This window comes from Mastomys coucha, unplaced genomic scaffold, assembly GCF_008632895.1.
Source record: "Mastomys coucha isolate ucsf_1 unplaced genomic scaffold, UCSF_Mcou_1 pScaffold22, whole genome shotgun sequence".
Classification (NCBI taxonomy): Eukaryota; Metazoa; Chordata; class Mammalia; order Rodentia; family Muridae; genus Mastomys; species Mastomys coucha.
The window spans coordinates 37,447,270-37,471,727 of NW_022196905.1; the positions used below are offsets into that span (position 1 = coordinate 37,447,270).

General features: G+C 42.2%; 1 protein-coding gene across 4 annotated transcripts in view; it reads left to right on the forward strand.

Moving 5' to 3' along the window:
• The first annotated feature begins 476 nt into the window (after nt 1-476).
• The window catches only part of C1qtnf7 (C1q and TNF related 7), a 101,992-nt gene continuing 78,010 nt past the window's right edge, over nt 477-24,458 (forward strand). For 2 of the 4 annotated variants that reach the window (XM_031342126.1, XM_031342127.1), the window contains exon 1: nt 477-635. The gene's annotated coding sequence lies outside the window, so the exon portion shown is untranslated. Of the gene's footprint in view, nt 948-24,458 lie in introns of all 4 variants that reach the window. The other 2 variants (XM_031342124.1, XM_031342125.1) reach the window with 2 other exon arrangements.

The following is a 24,458-nucleotide window of genomic DNA, read 5'->3' on the forward strand; positions in this document are numbered from 1 at the left end:
CTTAATTTTAAAATATTAAAGTTATTTTCAAATAACTTTAATAATTTTAATTCGTGTGTGTGTGCGTGTGTGTGTGTGTGTGTGTGTGTTGACAGTGGGAAGAACTGCTTAGTAAAATATAAAATACAGTCACCAACTAAAATGCCAGAAGATTCATTCTGATTATAGGCTAAAATATCAGAAGATTTATTCAATTACATAGATATAATTTACAAAGAATGTGTCCTTCCTAAATTTATAACACACATGTGGACTAATGCTTAAACAAGACTAATGTAAGTAACATCATCTTAAGTATTTTCCTGTTTCATGAAAACATTGGTGATAAATTACGGTGAAATCACAGAGAAACAACCCTGTTGCCACAATCCCGCTGGTTTAGCCCCTTTCCTAACTTGCTGGATAAACGTCCCTGAGTGCTTCAGGAAATGATGCCCGTCAATCTCTAGATACTACTCGCAAAGGCTTCAGGGACTCAAATGCACGCAGTGCACACAGCGATGGCTGCAAAGAGACGGCAAATCCTCCAGATACCTGAGACCATTGTTCGCATCTGCCTCCGTCTGGGGTTTGCAGAAGAACCTTGTCCACTCCTCCTCATTCCTAACGAGTGTATATAGTAAACTCTTTGAAATGTGAGTATTATGGGAAGGATCGCAGTTGCTTTAAATTATAGAAGTTGGCAAGTGCCTGGGAGAAGGAGTGGGAGGTTGTTTAAACTGAGAAAGACGGTTGCAGAACTTCGTCCGACAGCATGAGCTCGCCCTCCACACATATCCTTTACTTTTTTCTTCAAGACACTTCCCTGCACTGTTGTGGGGCAGCTTGAGTAATTAACATATTTCTGCTCTGAATATTTTTTAATGGTTTCTAAATTCATGGGAGACTCAAAGCAAGGAAGTCTCATGTTCGGGGAGGACGTCTGAACCCAGCAGTGCCCAGGCAAGGTAAGCTATTGTTTTTCACTACAGCCTTTCTCTTTCCCGCTCCTGTTTGGACTTTATCAAAATATTTGCAGGAAGAACCACAGAGAGCTACTTGTAAGGAGATGGAGGGACGTGTGGATAGAATGTCAACAAATGATAAATCAGAGCATGGACTCAACAGCGGTGCCTCTCCTACTTTCTGTTCCGCTTGATGTGGTAAACGTCTATGTATGGAAAAGTTGTTTCTCTTAGAAAAGGTCGGAGGGCCCTCTGAAGACCCCAGTCTTTGAGCATAAGCTGTGGTGCGGGAAGTGGGCTAATGTATGGTCTAATCTCAGTATTTATTTTTTCTATAAGTCTTGACTTCCAGAGCTGAGAACTCGGAAAACTTTCTCATAGATTGTGGTAGCATTCTAAAATGTCTCAGTCCTGATTGTTGGGATTTACTGTTTTGTGGGCTATGTTTTCTTACAGTTAAGTAAACCATTTGACTCTTTCTTGTAAGAACCGACGGAGATGTTACTAATATTTATTTTATCTCCCTGGAGGGTAAAACAAAACAAAACGGTTGAACATGACATTTTTAGCTTAAGTCAAAGTCGGCCGAGGGTGTCCTTATCTGGGAAGAGTGACTGCCTTATGAATTGTGCCATCAGATAGCTCCGGTGGTTTTCTATGCATTGGTCATCTGAGAAGCTATCTTGGGGTAGAGGGGCATGTGAATGTTCTGTGCCGCTTTCTATTTCCGGGAGAAGCTCTGTTATCAGCGAGTTCCTATTTTTTTCAAGGCAGACTTCCAGGTGCAAAAAAGAAAAATCGCCAGATATTCACTGAGATCAGAAGAGGGATCTTGCAGGCTAAAACTTTTAACAGAACCCTGCATCCATTGCTCCATGTGCACCCCTATGTATGTGCTCGCAGGCAGAGATTAAAGAACTGTAGGTTTGATTGAGCTGGGGTGATTGGGACATGGAGGTGACCTCAGTCTGTAAGGCCCACTGTAGACTGAGAAATATTAGCAATTAAGGCAGTTAAGTCTGGGAGGGAGTGAGAGGTACTGCTAAAGTTGCCCTCTCCAGCTAAGAAAGCACTTCACCGTCTTGTTATTTTTTCCTTCTGCATCAAAGTCTAGTTACATAATGAGGATGGCTGTGGCTTCCCTTGCCTTGAGGTCTTGGGGATTAAGGTCAGAGTAAAGGCAACGCCGTACACAAAGCAAGGAGGTGACTACTAGTTCCTGGCAAGGTTGTAAAGAGACAACATTTGTTAGTTCCCTCCCTCCACCCGTAACTAGTGGGGTAAATAGCCCACACTGGCTAATTCATAGACACCCCCCTCCCATCTCTTCCCTGCTTTCCTTTTCTGCCTCTAGTCTACCCACACCAGCCTAAAGACCACTATGAGGAAGCAAGGGATCGGACAGACAAAACTATTGCCACAGCCTCTCTCCCAGTCCTTTTGGTCCACCCCTGGGCTGTAGAGGAAGCCCCCACCCTATCTGGAGGGGGTCTCCAGTACCCCACCCATGACCTCATCGCCGGCAGCTTAGAGAGCTGGATGGCCAGCGCTTGCTTGCATGGCGCCTGAGTGGACCCTGGGGATGGGTGTGGCCTAAAAATGCGCAGTATGGCTTGACGTGGCTTCCCATCACGGGCTCCCACAGAGGCTGGCAGCATTTCTAGAAGCCAAACTTGCCAGACCCCACCCCAGAGCCCAAGAAACACACCCCCCCACCCCAACGCACACCCTATGAAGATGAAAACAAAGACAATCAGGGTTGCTAACAAAAATCCCCCAAGCCAGCTGACTCATCCGAGACTCAGCCACGGGGGCTTTGGGATAAAATAGGAATTAATACCTTGGAAGCAGCCAGTCAGGGTTGTCTCCAAAAGGGTCTTGATGAGAGAAACCCAAGGTGATCTAACTGTGTCCTTGTTACAGAATCTGGAAGAGAAAAACAGCCTCTTCCAGGAAGTGAGGTACGGTGGGGATAAGGTTAACTACTAAACTGCCAGAAGGACAGCTACCTGTCTGACCTGTTTTGGTGTGAGCCAGGCTTAGCCAAGTTTACGGGGATATAGAATAGGCCTCAAGTTAGTAGTCCAGACTCGACAAGACAAGCTTAGTCATCAAAGGCTGAAGGGCTAGAAAAGTAACTCCATGCTCTTCATCAAGCCTTTCTAGAGGCCCCACTGTGTGCCAGGTACTGTAGCAATGTGCTTTGAGAGCAATCTTAAAATTAGCATCAGTGCAGGCAATAGGAGAACGCCAAGAAATGTCTTGTACTACAGTCCACTGTGTCAAAGAGAGATTCATATAGAGCAGCCTTTGGAGCCTGCAAACTAGATTTTGGAGGTTGAGCCCTTCACCATGACAAAGCCAAAGGATGGTGCACCCTGGCACAGAGGTATAAAGGTCACCCCAGCTCTCCAATGGGGAAATACGTGGGTGCTGCATTTGTTTCTCAGGGTGAGTTCCAAGGAAACAGGTTTTATGGCTATTAGCTAGAGGACAATCCAAAGTATTGCTTGGTCAGGCAACTTTGGGTATGTGGAAAGCTACGGACCACAGTGAAGCAGGGCATTTGGTTTCAACTTCACAGATGTCGGACTTTGAATCCCAGCCTGCACCCTGTGTACGAACTTGGACCCATTCAAATGTCTGGGTCTTCACTTGTTAGATGAGGGCATTCTGAGGATGATCTTAGAGAGTCCGCATGAGGATCTAGGCATGACAGCTTGATAATGCCAGCTATGGTCAGCATTTCCAAGTTGGGTTTCCTGCAGGACCTCTTTCTATTTGAGCTGATTAGCATGTTTTCTGGCTCTCCGTGAGTGGGATCATTAAAATCTAATGTTTTCTGAACTGAAAAGATGCAAGCATGAATGCATGCTGAAAAAACTAGTGGGCTGAGAACAAGTGTCCTTACACTGCACGCATGAGCTTTCCCAAGACTTCATAGACATGTCCTGATCTTCACTGGCCACTTCCCAGGCTGCCCTCTTAAGAAGCCTCCCCTCCACCCACCCCCCAAGATCCAGCTCATGTCTGGAAACATTGGCTTATAATATCCAATTTCAACTTTTAGAAGGAAAGGGGGAAGAAAAGTAAAAATGCTATCAGTGAATTGAACACTGGAGGCCTCAGTCTCTACCTTCTGGCTGGGGACCTCACTGTGCAGGGTGTACATGCTAAGTTAGCAGAAACCTCTCTCTAACTTCCAGGGACTTCCCAATGAAAGGAGAGGAGAAATGTGCAATAAAGATCTGAAATGCAAATTTCAGTCACTGTTATAGAGAATGTAGAAGAGATTTCAAGTCAATGAAACTTCAAAAACAGAAGATCCCAATAGTCAGGTGAGCCAGCCATGTTCCTTAATGTCTGGCTTATGCAGAGGATCCCACTTGATCCTACACAACACGTGTAACTTACATCCCTCAGGTGGGAGAAAAAAAACTCATTCCACACACGAGAAAACTGAGACCCAGAGGAACTCAGAAAACTTCCTAATCTTTCATAGTCTGAGTGCTAAAGGAAGGGGGGAGGAGTCTACACATGGAACTTCATCTTATGCCCTGGGTCCCTGGCCAGGAAAGAGTCCACAAATCAGAGAGCATGTAATATGATCTCTAGAGGACTAGTGAAGACCAGTGAGTGGGACACTGGACACTAACAGTATAGGAGAGAACAGTATAGGAGAGAACAGTATAGGGGAGTAGCAGGAGAGCAGTCCTGACAGAATAGAAGTGGAGCCACAGAGAATAGAGTTCCAGGGAAAGATGAGCTGCAGACACTAGGGTGCAGTCACAGCAAATCTTGAATGCCAGAACACAAGATTTGTTGTTGTTGTTGTTGTTGTTGTTGTTGTTTTGTTTCATGAAATAACCATTAAATGTTCAATTCCAGTATAGTGGACTGGGACAAAGAATTGGGGGGGGGGGGGGGGGGGGAGGTTGGCCCCAGAGAGCCTTCTCAGTCCACACTCATGAAGATGACATCCTAAGCACTTTTATGGAAATCGTGAACTCCCTATACAGCTCCCTATTCTATCACTGGGTTCCAGACTTACCTCATATCAAGCAGGCACATTTCCAAAACAACCTTTGACTCTACAAAAGTTTTATGAGTTTACAGCTATAGCAATTACATAATAATGGTATTGGCATGCAATGGTGGGGGTGCTTGTTTTAATATATCCCTTCAGGAGGGACTTAAGTCCCTCCTCCTGGCTGTCTGCCTTTTGCAAAAATAAACTCTCTTATGCCTGAGGATTCTGACAGCGGTTCCACATTCTCTGAGTTTTGAATGATATGCACAGGGGTTGCTTTATGAGCAGCCTCTACCCCCCATACCTCAGGTGATGGCATTCAGAGATCAGGAATTAATTCCCCTTTGATTCTCCAGTGCCTTACAAATGGCACAGACCAGAATCTTAATTTACAAGTGGAGGTCTGCAAGAAATGTCACATTCCTGTACTGTCTTTAATTCAACTCTAATCTGAGTCCAAAAATCCACATCAGCAAAGCCTGAACTTGGTCCATTGTTGATACTGCCATCTCCACCGTCTGCAGCACCACAGGAATCAGGCACCAGGATCAGGATCCTGAGCAAACCTGGTTCACACCAGTTAAGGCAGCTCTCATTGACTGCATGTCCCTTCACCCTTTGAATCACACTCCTGAACCCTGGCTGGGGACTAGGAATCATTGAAAGTATGGGAAGCCTAGTACCTGAGCACTACTCGACAGCCCTCGGCACTGAGATAGGACCGTCAGTGCTGGATAGACACAATGATTTCTCATAGACTCTTCAACTGAAGTCTGGCAGATCTGGGGAAACTTTTCATTTAAACCCCTTCATTTCCCCTACCCCCCACATACGCATTGTTTTTTTAAAAAAAAAAATGAAATTGTGGTTTAATTACACATTTCCAGTCCCTTTCCTCCTTCTGAGCTCTTCCATTTGCCCCTCCCGACTCTCCTTCAAATTCATGGGTTCTTTTTTCATTAACTGTTACTGCATACAACATCATGTATTGGTATACACACATATATATTTCTAAATATAACTTGTTGAGTTTTATATAATACTATCACTAGTATGTATGTTTTCAAGGCTGACCATTTGGCACTGGACAACTAATTGGTGTGCCCTTCCTTGGGGAGGAGCACCCTTCCTGCTCCCAGCTTTACTCAGCTCCCTGTAGTTCTCTTTATGGTGTTGGAACCCCACAAAGGCCCCTTTCCATTTGCAGTTTAGGACGTTGCTTGGTGTTGTTCTTGTGAAGCTGGAACTCTCTGAAAAGAAAGGCAAATTTTTCTGTTTCCTTGAAACAAGGAAGCATGAACAGTCTGGTAGCATCCTTGAACCGCTGTGGTGGAGATGAAGAACAGCACCTAAATTAACACGTCAGGAAGTGATTCTGTCCTGGGACCTTTAGATATTAAATAACCATCATGAAATGTGCTCACCCCACTAGTTAATAAAACAAATTCTTCAAAGTTACAAGCTTTCGCCAAGGTAGTATTTACCATGTTGGCATTAATGGTGCTCTTTTCTTAAGTGCCTGCTACACAGCCAGCACCCATACTGTGATAGCATGACCCTTGGTTTTTGGTAAGGAAAGGTGAGAGACTTGCCTAAGGACCTTTAGGTAGTATGCATATGCACACCTGTGCATGTGTTTGCATGCATATGTGCATGTGCTTATGGAGGCCAGAGAACAACATGGTTATTGTTCCTCAAGAGACATACACTTTTGTTTTCTTTGAGAACGGGACTCTCACTGGCCTAAGGAGGCTAGAGAAGCTGCCCACTGCACTCCAAAGATCTGCCTCTGCCTCCTCAGCATCGGGATGCCACAAGTACACCACCATGCTCACTCAACATCATTTCCAGATTTTAAAACATCGGTGGATGCTAGAGTTAGAACTCAGGTCCCCGTGTCCGCCTGGCAGGAACATTACCAACTAAACCATCTCTCCAGCCCATGAAGTAGCTATTTCCAGTCATGTCTCTCTCAAAAAATAGCCATATACTTTCTACTCTGCCCCATAGTATCCCAGAAAAAAAATTCCTTATTTTTTGTTTAGCAATGTAGAACTCTGATCTTGACTAATCCTTTAGTAATTGTCTCCAAGTAAAATTAAATGTTTTATTATTTTGTTTTAGGTGTATAGATGTTTTGCCCAGATATGTCTGTGCACCAGGGGTAGGCTTGGTTCTTTGGGAGCCATTTGGGTCCCCTGGTATTGGAATCTCAAACACATATTAGCTGCTATAAGTGGAACCCTGGTCCTCTAGAAGAGCAGTCAGTGTGCTTGATCACTGAACCATCTCCATAGTTTCTAAAGTACATTTTAGATAGAGGTCTTTTGTCAATATAAATTTTCTACTTGTTGCTGTGAGAAGCATCTAAAATGGTTTACTACCCTGCCTCGTAGCTCACCTGTATGATGGCAGAAGGACGATCCATTCCTATGGAAGAGCATGTGATAAGATAAAGGATATTATCCCATGTAGAGTTGGAAAAGAGACAAAATTCTCCATTCATCCTTTTGTCTTCTGCCTGTAACTCGGGAAAAGAAAATGCCTCCTAATTAGTGAACAGCTAACTCATAGAAAAGCATCAGACTGATGCAGCTTTGAGCCTCTGCCTTCTACCAGTAATGCAAAGCCAGGGCTGATACTGTCGCCCTGAAACACATTGCTACCAGATGGTCTCAGACAAAACTCAAGAGCAGTCATTAAAACACTATTTGCTAGCGAATGGCCAACATCCTCCAAACAGCTTATCCCCTTAAATTTGAAGAAAAAATTTTTAGAGTAGTGTGGTTTTTCTACATTAACATATTTACATAAGACTTTATGAAGTAATTTCCATTTTGTTCCATTCTAAACTCTAGTTTGACATTAACCTGGCTTGGCATCATCTTGTTTACTAAGGCATTCCATCAGTTTCCGGGATCACTGCCTTTCCTTGTATACTCTACAATAAAGATCATGTTTCTGTGTGTGAATTTAGAGGATGTTATGTTTTCAATGTGTTCCCCAAATGTAGGTATTGAAAGCTGAAGTCCCATTCAACAGTACTGGGAGGCAGAGCTTAATGGGAGACATTAGATAATGTGGACTCCACTGCATTGAGTGTATTGATGCCCTCTGCACAGGGTTTCCTTGTGAAAAGTTCTGTTGTGCATATGTGCTCATGTCTGGTTGCTTTCTAAACAAGATAACACATCACCAAGGCCATCCCTTATTAGATAAGGGCTCTTTGATGTAGCCTCCAGAACTTAATGTTTGTTACTTGTAAATTGTCCAGACTCTAGTATTCTGTCATAGCAGTACCAAGGGTATTGAAATGGGAGTTTGAGCTTCTACCTCTTGAGCACCCTCCTTGACACCTTTATGCCTTCCACCCTCCTCCACAAACCCCACTCCTCTGAGCACCCAGCCCTTGGCTCCTAAGGCAGACCTATTCTAACTAAGGTCTGAAGAATCTGAGTCTATTTACATTAACGAATTATATCAAGCCATCTACCAAAGAAGTGCAACTTCATATAATTCCAATATAATCAGGAGATGTAATGTAAAATTCTTGCTTCTTGAAGAAATTTACATACCATGTCCTTGAATACACTATCTGTTGGTTCTACATTTGCCCCTGAGGTCAAGCATGAACACTATCCAAATGGACTTTTCAAGTCCATCCAAGATATGCACTTTACTTTCAGCCTTAATACCAGCAGGTACAAAATGCTAATGCCTAATAAAATCATCTACAGATCACTAGAAAGTTCATTTTATCAGAATCTGGGTGTTACTGAGGGCTTATGATTGTTCTTCTGCCTTCTTATATAGAAAGGGAAAGTCCTCTTTCCTCTGCCTGCCTTCTCTCAACTCTCTAGGCTCTCCATTTATAGGAAGAATATTTCTCTGTGCTCTGTGACTTACTTAAGGTGTGTGTGTGTGTGTGTGTGTGTGTGTGTGTGTGTGTGTGTGTGTGCTCCCTTGACACAGAATCCAGGCTTGACCCCAGGTTTCAAATGACCTCCACATCTCCCATCATAATATTTACTTTTCTTGTTACTATGATACAAGTATCTTGACAGAAGCAACTTAAGAGAGGAGGGTTTGTTTTGTCTCATACTTCAAGAGTACAGCGAGTCATGACTGTGAAGTCAAGGCAGCAGGAGCCTGAAGCAGCAGGGCATTGTGCATCTACAGTCAGGAAAGAGAGAGCAACAGTTGCTTATGCTTAACTAGCCTTCTCCCTTTTGCTCAGTCCAGGACCCAAGTCGAGGGAACAGGGCCCACTTTTACAGTTTGTCGTCCTACCTCAGTTATCCTAACCAAGATCATCCCTCACAGATATTCTTGTAGACTTATCCCAGAGGTGGTTCTAGATCCTGTTCAGTTGATAATCCATATACATGACAAATCCATCTCCACGTCCTGAGATACAGAGACTACTTAATGGCTTGCCCTGAAAAAATAGAGTAAGGCAGGGGGAGACCAGGAGAGAGGGAAGGAAGGAAGGAAGGAAGGAAGGAAGGAAGGAAGGAAGGAAGGAAAGAGGGAAAGAAACGAAGAAGCTTTATCCCTAATCTTAAGTTAACAAGAAAGATCGTGGCTATCAATTAGTGGTCTCAAATGGAAAACCAGATGTTTCTCAAGGTATCCCTAACTATCACTCAGGATACTGTCTAGCACCGACAATACAGGGATATGTTAAGCCTTGTGACTAAAAGATCCAATTTCTATCCAATTTCTATTAATGCTAAATTTGCACCAATAATCTCATTAGAAAAAAAAACAACTAAGATATTCTGTGTCTTAAAATATTTCTAACAAAGTTTCTTTTCATCTATATTAGAGTTCTGGCTTTTTTCTTTTCCTAGTTAACTAAATTAATCATAAATTAAGAGCCTGGAATTATGATCTTTTTGTATGCCAGACTCAGCTAGCCCTGGCTTTTCCCTGCTTTGTGTAACTTTAGTTAACCTGTCTGAGCTGCTGTTTCTCCTTGAAAATGGGACCAATGTTTACCTATCATCCTGGCTCACTAGATGCATTGATAAACTATGTAAGGAAAAGTGTGTAGTCTGGGAGGTAAACCACGAATGAGTTATTGCCAGGACCCTCATCCTTAAGGCAAACTTGATAACTTCCCCTTGACTCCTTTACTGTGGTGGATTTCTTCTCTCTGAACAAATTAACACCTAATTTAATGAATACCAACAAAACACAAGTAAGAGAAATGCAAGCACACAGGAGACTCAGAGGGAGCCTTGTGTGAGAGTGTAAACATGTCAAGGAAGATATCTGCAGCCAAGCTGCACATGTTTCCATGACGTTTCGGGCACAATGACAAGCACATTCCAGGCTGCCTGGCCTTGACTTGCCTTCATTATGTAATGTGCTTCCATCCACAGTCTCACTTTCTATGGTTTCACTGTAGATCAGCCCCCTTCAGCAGTCATCCATGGCCTGAGAAGATTAAATAGCACATTCCATAAGTAAGTAAGTCATGTTTTAAGTTGTATACCATTCAGAGCAGTATAGTAGACCTCACAGCATCCTGTACTCTCCTCCCTGGGATACAGATCTGTGCTTTGTCCAGAGTATCCCTCCTGTGTATACCACCTATGTCTTAGTCACTTGGTAGCCCTTCCAGTGATTAAGCTGAATCTTCTTACTTCACAGTACACACCTTCACGTAACTCTGTTTTACTTGATACTTATCCCAGAGTGCAAATATTTATTATATAATGTTTATTTTTTTAACATTGTTGCTTATTATTATTAATTCCTTCAACTTCCTATTTTACCTAAAGTATCAATTAAACATTATCATATCTCTGTATGTATAGCTTTAAAAAAAGCCATAGTAAAGAGAAGTCAGTCCTATGTGAGGTTTTGGATACCCACTGGGTTTTCAAATGCTATCTCCATAGATAAAAGAACATAGGAATGTCTAGTTTGGGATGACTTGTGCTTGCTATTTGCGTACACAACTCAACTCCTTCTCTGGTGTTTCTGTCAATGAAAGAAAATATAACCACTTCTCAAAAATATATATCAATGGGACACCAGCATATCTGTGGGCAATACTCTGAATTAGCAGCCACAGTTATATACATACAGGCATGATCTGGAGCCACATACAAATACATATGTACAGGGAAGACCTCAGGGAGTGGGGACCACATGCTTTAGTTGAAGCAGATAGGTTACCATGTGCTCTGGGGATGGTATCCAAGGAAAATGTGGCCTACCAGTGCCATGTCTTCCGATTTATTAAATAAAACCTTCATGTTTAGATTTCTTAATGACTATTTTTTGAGCAGGGGAAATGGCTCTTTCAGCAAAATGCTTGATGAAGAAGCTTGAGAACCTCAATCCATTTCCACAACTCACAAAAACAAACAAACAAACAAACAAACAACAACAGAAACAGATATGGTAGCATGTGCTTGTAAATCTAGCCCTAAGAAGGTAACAAAAGGAGATTCTTGGGGCTCCACTGGCCTGCCTGCCTAGTTTAATACCTGTCTGAGTTTTTGGGTCAGTAGGACACACTTCAAAAAACAAGGTGAGTAGCTCCTGAGGAGTAACACTCGTTGTTTTCTTTTGACCCGGCACACACACACACACATACACACACACACACACACACACACACACACACAAACATACATACATACGAACAAATGCACAAGTACAAATGCACACATGAACAAATATACACAAATATACACAAATGCTTGTGATGGGTTTGACCCATAGAAACAGCACTTTCATATGGTTCAACTCACTATTATATGAAATATTTTAAAGTTCTATTTTATTATCATGTGAGAAATCTCAGGAGCACTTGCCACTCAGCATCTGTCCTGGTTTAGCATGTACACATATGGAGATGTTCCCAGCAGCCGCATTTTTTGCAGCATACATTCACCCCGCAGAAGGTGCAACAGTCTATGAAGCCCCTTCCTATTCCACAACACTATACAGCTCACTGTATACATCTGTCCCTGTAGGACCCAAAGCCTTACAACCGTCAAAAAGTGACAACCACACAAGTGAATATATAATTTGTTGGCCAGTGGAGCTAGTTTTGTCACATCTTTGGACATAAGTCTCAGAGGGTTACATGTAAAATATATTTCACTGCCTGTTCCCAAAAGGGTACACAGTGGAGCCTACGATCAGATGGTTGTGTCATCTGCTCATGGCAACGTCAGTCTCTATACCCCGTAGCTCCTCTGCAGCGGCTTAGCTTCCCCTTCATCTTCCTCTTTTCTGGTCCTTAGCCAGGCCCCTGCCTGATTGCTGCCTCCTCCACTGCTTTCCCCCTGCTCTCTTTGAGCCTTGCTTGTCTTTCATTTTCTGTTTTCTGTTTACCCATTGTATCGTCCTGCATTCTCTGTCCTTCCCATTCCGTTCTCTCTAAGCCCTCCCCTTTTGCCTTTCCTCAGACCCTGTCAAGTCTGAACTCTCCATTTTTATTTGTGCACTGTCTCCTTCAGTTTCTATGTCCCTAGATAACTGAGGTTTCTAGCACAGTACCCAGATTTTTAGCAAACATTCCATAAATAACCAGTCAATCCTTTTGTATGTGATTTTAGGTGAAGGGAAAGAAGTATGCAGAATAAACAACTGAAGTGGAAACATAAAATCAGAGCTATGAAAAGGAAGAGAAATAAAATATGTGACCCGAAAGGATCAGTCTAGTAAGAGTGATTGACCATGAAATTCTGCTTCCTGGCAGCCCACCAGTGAATTTTTAGACTCATGCATTCTCTGGCACATGGAGGTTGAAGAGCCAAAGGAGAGGAAATGAATTCTCTTTTTGCCTTGACCCAGCCCTGCTTTTGGAGCACATATTATTCCCCATAACTCCATTTTGTTTTCAGCAATCCATTAATCTTCCACTGCACACCCAGAGTTTCGTTGTGTTAAAGCCTCATTCATATCCTGTTTGGAAGGTTGTTCTATATGGTAAACACCAGGCTTCTGATGAAGGTCGTTTATGTGGACACTGTTGCTATGGTCTTGTGAAAGGAGACTTGGAAGTCTTGGTTAATGAGCTTCCTGGATGCAGGTTCCAGCTGCAGGGGGTTGGTTTAAGGGAGAACGAATCAGATAAAGGAGGGGATGACAGCTCTTCAGATTCCTTTTCATTTTTCTTCGAAGGCACCCAGTGTTTCACCCTTCCTTGCCTCTTGCCTATCCCCCTCGTTCTGAGACCTATTTCAGGTTAAATATCTTATTCCAGAGAGACTCCCAAACTTTACTACGAATGCCTTGGTACTTAACCTAAAAAGCCATCAAGGTAAGGGCTGGCTCTAGAGGTGAGTTCAGCTCTTGTGTTTTCTGGTGGATATCACTGGTCAATTGCTTTTTCATCTGCACTTCTTTGTAAAAAAAAAAAAAAAAAAAAAGAAAGAAAGAAAGAAAGAAAAACAAGGATGGGGGTATTCATTAGACTCACAATAGAGGTGAAGCAGACAAGCATAGGAGTAACAAGCAACGCAGACCCCTGCTTGGTTTGAACTGCACACACATCACTGTCCCAACAATATCCTAAACAATATCTTAACAATATCCCAATGCAGGACAGTCCCTGCATTGAGCTGCACGCCTCCCTTCTCCAAAGCAATCTAGTCATAGATTATAGCCGCCCCCACCCAGCAACAACACTTAATAAAAGTAACTCTTTCTGTGGCCAAAACATATCCTGATGCTAAGGATATGCCAGTGGGATAAGCCAGTCTAGAGTGGTTTAGGCTGCATGTGCAGGAAGGAAAACTCTATCCTCAACATAAACATTTGGAGAGGGGAAAAAAAAAGCCCTATTTACCATCTTATGCCTATGTATAATTTGCATATGAATACGTATGTGTAATGATACAATATTAAAATCAGTTGCATCATAGGAAAAAATAAACCCAATGGCTTACGTAGCTCAAATCTATCAATTAAAAGAGAAATCATCCCTACTCTGCCCCCAACCACTAGCTCTTCCTCCTGGGGCCACACAAAGAAACCCCTGGCAGTAAGCATGGGCACTGAGGAAGGACTTGCTCTTGAAGCTCTCTTGCTCTTTGTCTTGTCTGTACTTTTATGTCACTTTGGAATGAAATCCCTTCATCCTGTGCACTCATGTTTGCTTCTTTCATTCTTTAACAAGATGCCAAGGACCTGCAAACACCCAGCCCAGACAGAGACAATCGGTAACAGGGTTTCAATGAAATAGGTGCTGTGCAAATAAATCATGGCTACTGTTAAAATCCTGTCTTCACCCTTGGGGATGGACTAGAATAGAAACCACTAGCAAGCAGGGTGTGGACTGGATCATGGTACATTGGGTTCTCTTCCCTTCCTTCCTTTGTCCTTCTCTTTTTCTCTCTCTTCCTTCTTTCTTCTCCTTCTATTGCCCCCCAGCCTGAACAAACATTTAATGAGAATCCTAATAAACACAACCTGTGTAGATTTCATGGCAACAATTCCAACTGTAAACTGACTTCATGGTAAAACCTTCCCCCTTTTCCATACAAGACAATATTCTGAGCCTGACTTAGGTGACTTCCTGAGAGAGGCTGAAGTGCCTGGTGAGAGGAGAAAGCATTCGTGGCAGTACCATGTAACTTAAGAATGTGGGCATTGCAGACATACTCTCAATCTTGGCTGTACCTTAACTATTAGCAAGGGAGCCTCAAAAAGCCCCTAAAGTGCAGGCTCTACCCACAACCATTACATCAGAGCTCTAGTGGTGGAACTGAGGCGTGCATAATTTTTAGCGCTCCCCCAGTGACTTTAAAGTGCAATCATTATGAAGAATCACCAATTTAAGGACTGTGTTAATCAATGGCATGGAAAGCTGCTGAGTTCCCAAGGCTTTGTGTCTCTCCCTTGATTTGACGGCACTGATTATTCTTTAGCCCCTGCAGAACCCTTCTAGGAACTTTGAAGAAAGGGAAGCCAGGCTGTGTAAGGAAGGCTACAAAATGCCTACAACAAGTATACCCCAGTTTTTCAACAAAAAAATAGTGGACAGGAGGGAATGGGGCTAGAGGAATTAGCAATAATAACATAATTCAGTTTCAGAATGCAATTGATATGCAAGACCTAAGCATTTTTGAGCCAAGGTAAGTCAAACCAAATCACATTAAGCTTATCAGTTAAACTTTTTTTTTTTAAGTGAGAAGCTGTTTGCCTTCATCCAATTGATTTATAAAAGGGTCTTGATCAAGTGGCTTCCATCCACCGCACTTCGGTATATATTTATTTTTAATTGCTGCTTGTGAAACTGGTCAAATGTATCACTTCATTACCTCTCCTTATCTTCACAATTATTCCATGAAGTAGCTACCTTCCATTTTACACATAAGGAACAAAGTTCAGATGAGTAAACAGGACTCATGGAGCACAAGTGTTTGCCTAAAGTCAGTAAGAAGCCAAATGAAGACTCAAGCCTGGGTCATTTTCAGCCTCCAAAGCCCACTGTCTTTGACCCTGAATGTCTGGATGTAAAATGTAAAATGCTTCAATTCCTGCAAAGCTGGGTGTTTATTTTATAACCCAAAAAAAATGACAACTGTGCCCCAAACACCAGCGTCTCAGAATAAAAGAGAAAAATATCCCCAAAGCTGTAGCTATCTTTTCAGGTCCAAATCATTTCAAAGAAAAGTAGAAGGGTGTGAGATCTTTGCTTTCAATGACACAGATGCCAGGGATGTTGGAGAGGAGCAGCCAGAATAGAAATTACCCATAACTGCCACTAATCAGGAAATGTCGCTCCCTCAGCTCTGGACAGTCAAGGTTCGATAGGAATGATTGCTCCAAACATCGTTCATCTCTACCATCTGCTCCTTCCTCCTCCCTAGACAAGTACTCCTTGCTGACTTCTGTCTGCCAAAGCATCATGTGTGCCAGCCCATTTGGCCATCTCCTCTTGAGGAAACCCAGTCTCCACAGCCTTTGATTGCTCTGAAAACTGATTAGGGTCCATTTGCAAGCCACAGTCTCCTGCTAATGTCTCCAGGTGTCTGTGATCCACAGAGCTTTGATTTCTGGTCTATTAACTTAGAAGAGAATTAAACCTAATAAAAATATAACATCAGCTCCAAATAGCCACATAATGCAGGGGCATGAGATGCTCTCCTTTGGTCTGCAAAATGCTGAGATTTGTGTGAGTTCTCCTGTGCAATGAGAATGAGCGAAATGTCACTTCCTCCTCATAAGAAAGGCTGGTGCAATATCCCCCTGAAGGAGTAAATGGAACTTTATATTACCTTAATACAAAAAAAAAAAACACTTTAATGCTACATTTAAAGGGGGAAACTGGCTTGTAACTTCATTCCAGAACAAATTTAGGTTCCTGGAGAATAAATCTCTTAATAAGACTATAAGTTGGCTTGTTCAGTTTAGATAGAAAAAAAAGTCACAATGTCCAATAAAGCAAAGATTAACTAAGCATTTATTTCCTTTCCAGCTCACATTTTCTTTTCTTTTCTTTTTCAAAAGTTAGTCTAACAAGATTTCGAAAGAAGGCATGTTGTACATCCATAAATACAGCCACCTCTGATAGAACACATGACTCAGACCAAATTGGTTCAGGGAGTTTATGGCAATTTGGTCATGGCTGCTGTCCAGGATATTCACAGTTTATTGCAACAGTTGTAAGGAGAACAGGGAAAGTAGGTACTGGCCCAGCATTCTGCCTGGAGAGGGACCTCAGCTCTAAGTGAGTGTAGGACTAGTATTATCCCTCACTATTAGCCCCCCCCATAGTTGTTTATCATCACTTTTTACCTAAAAAGAAGCTGAGGGAGATGAAATACATAAACAGCATGGCCAATACATGCTTGATATTGGTGTATGAGCTGCACTTCTCTAGTTTTTCAAAATGTGTTGGAATCCATACATGAATACATCTTGGAAGGTAACAACCAAGGAAGAAAAAAATCTCTAAGCTCCACCTCTGGAGGCAAATGTCCCCTGTGAGTATAAAGCTTTCATAAGGCACATCCTAGTATTCACAGCCAGGGTAACAGGCCTTGCCCACAGTTAGTTGTGAGTGAAGCTCTTGTGGAAGACTAGTGTGTGCATTTAATCACCATCAAAACCAAATTAGCAGCTAGGCAAAAATAAGGCAAAGGAGTCCCAGAAGAAAAAAAGAGTGCACAGGGTTCTAAAGGAACGAGAAAACCCACATACATCATCAGGAACAGAGAAGGAGAGACTTGCCTACAGTATCTTCCCTAAAGGGCAAGTAGCTCTGTTTAGTCAGAAAGGAGTGTTCTGGAAGAAAAATCATAAGATGAAAGAAAGAGATTAGAAAAGGATTTGAACTGTGAAAGGATGGAAATAGAAGGGAGGTGATTCTGACTTTCTTCTAAAAGGAACTGGAAGCCATCAAAGGCTCTGGTGTGAGGGAGAGACATGTGGGAAGCAGAGTTTGGGAAGATTAAGCCACTGCAGTGCAGGAGGGGAGGGATTGCAGTCTGAGGCCAGATGGGGGCCTTCCCTGTCATTCCAAGGCTCTCTGGAGGTCAGAGCTATATGAGGCTCTGAGTTCTTTCAGCTCTGCTGATCTCGGCCCTGGGCACAGGAAAGCCCAGAGGATGAGCCAGTGGCCCAGCGCTTGGCCTAATGTACTTCATGCTGAAGGTCTAAGTCCCCTTGGCTTTTGATGTGGAAATGTCATCAGGACATTAAGCGAATTCCAGAAGGTCTTCCTGGGGAGAACACGCAATAAGGAGGCCCCACACAACACACATGTGGACCTCGGCGAGCAGAGAGATGCTGATGAGGGGGGAAGCAGACTGGAGGAAAAATGAGATCTTTCCCAGTGCGGTAGGACATAAATTTAAATTATGGGTCCCAGTGCAGAAACAATATGTGAAGCCTCACTTGAATACAACTAGTGCTTGAGGAATGTTTTTCTGCAGACATTCTGCCTTACCTTCTGAGTACTCATACATGCACATGAGGCTCTGGTGAATTCTACAGAGCAATCTACAGAGACTAATGCACCAGAGGCATCCTAACAGGGACCCAAATTTGGAAGCAAAGGGTCCTTTCACATTGCTTAGTGAGGGAACAAGAATTACTGCTGTCACTCTTAGCCATGTGATCTTGGGCAAGTTTGCTCATCAGTAAATAGTAATAGAAATACAAGAGTCCAACTATGACAATATCTTGCTCAAAACAAGGATGTGGCCTAGAAGTGAGCAGGGTCCGATATCAATGTAGAGAGAGCCAGGCAGGAAAGGTAAATGAGTCTTGTAGGATTGCTAAGAATTCAGAGCTCACTGGGTACTTGCCTTACTTGGTATTCTCATGCACAAGGGGGCCATAGTGGATAATTTATAAACACCAAGACCAGTCGAGAGAGGCCAGAGATTGAAAAAGAAAGAAAGAATCACTGTGGCTTATCAAAAAATGACCTCCATATTTTAATTATCCCCAGGGCCAATATTATGTTGCTGATCCCAGAGCTGAGACTGAGGAGGAATCTCTGTCAATATGATGGGTAGAAATGAGTAAAAGTAGATTGATGTTACCAACATTTGAGTGATGGATGATTCTACCTTACAGAGTACTCTGAGAGGCTCATGGTGTCTCAGCTCCTTCCTGCCTCCCAACTAAATGGGACAATCTCAAATACCTCCAGGAAAGTGCTCTACCACAGTCCCATGACTGCACCAAACCCACATGCAGAGAATACTAGACTGCTAAAACAGATGTTAGTATAAGAAACTGAATTGTTGAATTAAACAATAAATCTCAGCATGGAAGACAATTTACAAGTTGCCATTCAAACTTCCAAAAGCCCAGACAGAATATCTGCCCCCCCCCTTGAGAATTCATGGTGCCTAGTCATCACTTTTAGAGTCTGCTATCTAGGTCCAGATATCCTATTAAAGCAGGCTTCCATCCCTTACAAAGAATGACTCTTTGAACAGGAACATTCTCAAAGTGCATGACAAGACCAATCAAGAAGTAGTGCCCACTCCCAGACTCTGAAGGCAAAGGGAAAGAAAAAGATGGCTACCCTACATAAAGCTGGGAGGCCAGGTGACATTCCCACCTCTATCCAGGTAGGGGTAGATATAGCTGGCAGTATTCTCGATATTCCAGGATCCCTAATGTCTTCTGTGTCAACACTCCCACTGTCCTGAGGTTTGGCCTAATCTGTCACAGTTCTGGTGGGCCTAACAGTAATGACCTGCTTATGGCCCTCAGAGGCCACCAGTTAGACTATCTAAGTAAACAGGGTTTTGAGTCTGCAATGGATAATCAGGCATTGAGAGTTCCTTTCTGAGGGCAAGAATAACCCATAAGTCTTTTAAACAGACAGGTGAATTTGCAGTTGCAGAATCTGTGAATAATGACTATTTACAAAGCACAAGTTTACCACACTACCAGACACAGTCAGTTCTCATGGCCCACTCCTGGTGTGTATCCAAAATCATCAGTAATACTGAACTGGCAGCACTGAGCCACTGATGAACTACTGCTGCTGGGAAGTCTAGGGCTCTGCTCCTGAAAGCCTTCATGACAGTCTTAGTAAATGATCACTCTAAAACCTCATCTTTCTTGCGTTTATGTTTAGATCATCTTTTCCATGTACTGTTGAGTCATTAACATTGAACATCTTGCCAAGAGCACTGTAGCTTTCACATGAACAAGGTATGTCTATCACACAGTTTGCTCTGTAATACGCAGCCTTCCTGCACCTAAGAATACTAGGGAGGAAACTAGCCATGTCCACTTCTTGTGTTAATTTTATTTATTTCTATTTTAAGCGGATGAGGGTTTGCCTGCATGTATGTATATGTACATCATGTGCATACAGTGCCCTTGGAGGCAGAAGAGGTTGTCTGATCCTTGGGACTGAAATTAAAGACAGTTGTGAGCTGTCATGTGAGTGTTGGGAATTGAATTCAGGTTCTCTGGAAAGAGGAGCCTATGCTCTTAACCATTGAGCAATCTCTCTAGCCCCTCCAATTTAATTTTAAATAGCAGGACCATAAAGTAAAAGAAATTTAATGTAAGATTAATAGATTCACAGAAAAAGAAGAAGAGGAAGAGGAAGAAAAGGAGAAGGAGGAGGAGGAGAAGGAGGAAGAGGAGAAGGAATACTCATTTCACAACAGGAAGGTTGACAGGTGAAGGCAAAAGGTCATCTTTAACTTCAGCTATGAACACCTGCAAATAAAATGACTACAAGAACCAAGAGCACTCATGGAGAAATTACAGACTTGTTATCCAATAGTGAATTCAAACTATCAGAATCTATAAATGATGAGAAGTGGTTATCTATATCCAAAAGTCATTCTCTTTAACTCAGCTTAGCAGGTCCACAGTGAAGTCACAGGTAAGCTTCTACATAAAACTGTTCTACTAGCTAACCTAAAGGGACCATGTGTCAAAGGGAAACACAGCACTCCATTATAACATATTATTTTGCTTTGCAAAGATGAAAACCTCAAATTTTCAAACCTTTCCACTATACCACATAAACTATTTGTATACTTCAGCATTAAATTGAGAAAATATTTTTCCAGTGAAAGCAGACTCTTTTTCTAACTGAACTTTAACTTATTTAATTAATTTGTTTATTTGTTTATATTTATTTTATGTGCACTTGGTGTTTTGCCTACATGTACCTCTGTGTGAGGGTGTTGGATCTTGGAGTTACAGACTAGGTGCTGGGATTTGAACCAGGATTCTATGGAAGAGCAGGCAGAGCTCTTAACCACTGAGCCATCTTTCCAACCCCTGAACATTGACTTCTTCTTAGCTTGGTTTTGCTTTAGTTCACTTTGTTTTGAGAAATCATTATGTAACTGAGGATGACTTTGAACTTCTGACTCTCCTGTTTCTACCTTTTTAATGGTGGATTACAGGCATGTGCCTATACACACCCAGTTAATACTGTACTCAGGATGCAACCCAGGGCTTCCTACATGCTATGTAAGCATGCTACCTTCTGAGACACATCCTCATTTCTATTTTTTCTATTTTTTAGTTGATACATGATAATCTGATAATTCTATATGCTGACCAGGGAACAGTAAGGAAAGGAATGGTGGGTGGCAATTTGATATTTTCAAATAGGTAGGCAATACATGTTGAACACAGCAGAGTCACTAGTAGGTATATTACTTCAAACACTTGTCATTTGTGTTGGGAACATTCAAAACTTTTATAGCTTTTTTGAAACGTAACTATTATCTACAACTATTATCAGCTGCCCTACTGATCTACAGACTACTAGATCGTAACTCTCTAACCTGAAGATGGTTTAACACATAGCCAGTGTCCCTAGTCCTGTCCCATCTCTTTACCCTTCCCAGCTCCCATAACCACCATTCCAGTCTCTAACTCATTAGACCGATGGTTTATCTTCCACATGTGAGGAAGAACATGCTACAATCATCTTTCTGCTTTTGGCTTGTCATGTAGCATATTGTCCTCCCAAACGCGTAAATCAGACTGTCTGGAACTGCTACAAACTGATCTTAGTTCTGTGCTTGGGAATGACACAGGATAAAGTAGCCCTTTTTCCACAGAGCAGCCTTTCAGACAGGTTCCCTCTTTTAAGGTGACAGCTTCCCATATCCAGCATCCTACTCTGATCTCTCCTCACAACCTCTCTAATTTCAACATCTTGGTTACTTTTTCCAGGGATGTTCTGATCCATCAAAATTAATACTCATCTCTTGCCTAGGCTCTAGAATACCATTAGTAACATCAAACTCTATGTGCAAGGCAAATTGATTCACAAGACTTTTGTGAGGACAGATTTCTCAATATCTATGAGACTACTTTTTAAAAGAAGTCTCTTTCCATGTCTTATAGTGAATCCTAAAGGAAGTGGTGAGGTGATTCAAGAAGTAACCATACCTGCCACCAAGTCCAACGGCCTGAGTTCAGTCCTTAGGAAGCACCTGGTGGGAGGAGAGAACAACTCTCATGAGTTGTCTATTGACTTTCACAAGCACACTGTCTTAAAGTTTTACTGCTGTGAAGAGACACCATGATCAAGGAAACTCTTATAAGAACAATATTTAACCAGGGCTGGCTTACAGGTTCAGAGGTTCAGTCTGTTATCATCAAGGAGCATGGCATGGTGCTGGAGGAGGTGAGAGTTCCACAACTTCATCTGAAGGATGCTAGCAAAATACTGGCTTCCAGGCAGCTAGAATGAGGGTCTGAAAGCCCACACCCACAGTGACACACCTACTCCAACAGGGCCACATCTTCTAATAGTGTCACTTCCTGAGCTGAGCATATACAAACCACCACACACACCATGGTATGTGTACATCTTGCAAACACATACATACTACATGCACAAACATGCACACACACACACATGCACAAATGTACGCGTGCACACTCTCACTAAGATAAATAAATATGTGAAACAATAATACACATGCTTGCACTGAACTTAATTTTGTTACAAGAATGTTCATTATAGAGATTTTTACTGTTCTGACATGTGGATATAATTAAGACATCAAAAATTATAGTACTAAAGAATTTATGCCACATCAATATAACCACTAAATACTTTGTAGCCATGAAAGATGGTGTCAAAAAGCCTGTATTGAGCTACATAGGTATTTGTAGAGTTATAGAGAACTATATAGAAGAATGAGCACAATCTGATTACATTTTAATTAAAGTAACCACCTATTTTCGTGATATACAGAGAAAAATATCCCCACAGACTAATAGTAGCTCTCTGTATTAGCCTCTTTTATTGCCATGACAAATACTCAAATAAATAAATTAATTAATTAAATAACAGGTTCAAAGAGTAGAGACTTATTTTAGCTCATGATATTGGAGGGTCAAGTTAGTCCCTGATAGACAGGCCCCATTGCTGTGTCTCTGAAGTAGTAAAAGCAGACTATCATAGTGGCAGGCTGTTGCTCAGCGTGGCCAGAAACAGAGAGACAGAGAAAGATTGGTGACATCTTCCAGGTTGTCCCAGGAACCTACTTCCTCTAAATAGACTACACCTCCTTCTATTTGCCATCCGCCAAAAAGATGTCAAAGTAGAGCCATGCTGGGAATCACCCTTCAAACTGTGAGCTGGTGGGAGATACTTCATATTCATACCATACATTCTCTACAGTTTATTTAATCTAAAGTATTTCTTTTTGGTTCTTGCTTCCTTCATTCAAAAAGCAACTTTATTCATAATAAGAAAAAGTAACCCGTTGTTAGTTTTCTATTACTCTCAGGATTGAGAACAACACCCTGGCATGAGACTTGGGACTGCCCATGACTTCACTTTTTCTTACACTATCACTTTCCACTTTATCCCAACACATCACCAAATCCCCAACTTTCTACCCCCGCTGTTCACCTGACACAGGCTGATGATTTTCTCCTATAGAACTAAGAAACTAGCTTGGGGGCTGGGGAGATGGCCTGCTAAATAAAACTTTTATCACACAAGCGTGAGAACCCGAGTCTGTTCCCGGGCACCCACATTTAAAAAGTTGGTAGGCATGGTAGCTACATGCAACCTCAGTGCTCTTGAGGCAGAGAAGGGAGAGCCCACAGCAAGCTACATAACTAGACCAGTCAACTCAGTCATCTCCAGGTTCAGTGGAAGAACCTGCCCCACTCACTGAAAAGCAGGGAGCACCCAAGACAGGAACCCAACATCAGCCCCTTGCCTCTACATAGACACAAGAACACTTACGTGTGTGTATGTGTGTGTGTGTATGTGTACACTCACGTGCACCATGTATAGCGCACACATGCAAACAAAAACAAATGACATCAGAGAAACTGCTCTCAATTACATGAATAGCGAGAAGGCACTACCTATCCAAGGATATGTGTGCCTAATCTAAGTCTCTGTCTCTCCAGGATCAGGACTGCACAACACAACTTTTCTATCTCTGTGCTATAACTGCAGCAAAGGAAAATCACTTACGTTGTTTACAACATTATCTGGGGATAAAGAGTCTCAAGCATAGTCACTTCCACTGTCATGTCTACGAGTAGTAAAAATGATTCCAGATATGTGTTCTTCCCTTTGAGAGAATGACCCCTGCTCTTCAGAACAATAGTGTAGCCAGATATTAAAGTCCAGTTTGCAAACATATGCCCAGCATAGTCAGAATCACGAATACAGTCTACTGTGTTTCATTATAAGAATTTAATATTGAATTACAAAACCCAAATGGCATAAATAAACTCCAGATGTCCTCCCAAATCCCTAAATCTCACACTAGACTAGAAAGAGACATTGCTGTGTATGAATGGCTACATTTAGTTCCCTGAAAAGCCCCAAAGATCCTCAGCCATCCCTCAGGCTTCCTCCAAGAAAATATTTGAACTCTTGAGCTCTTGAGATTCACAGCCCAGCTGTCTGACATGTGTGCTGTCTTTCTTTATCTCTACAAGGGACAACATCACCATGGTAAAGTACAGAGAGTGGGAGCCAGGCTGCCTGGGTTCCCCTGCACTGGGATAGCTTTGTCGAA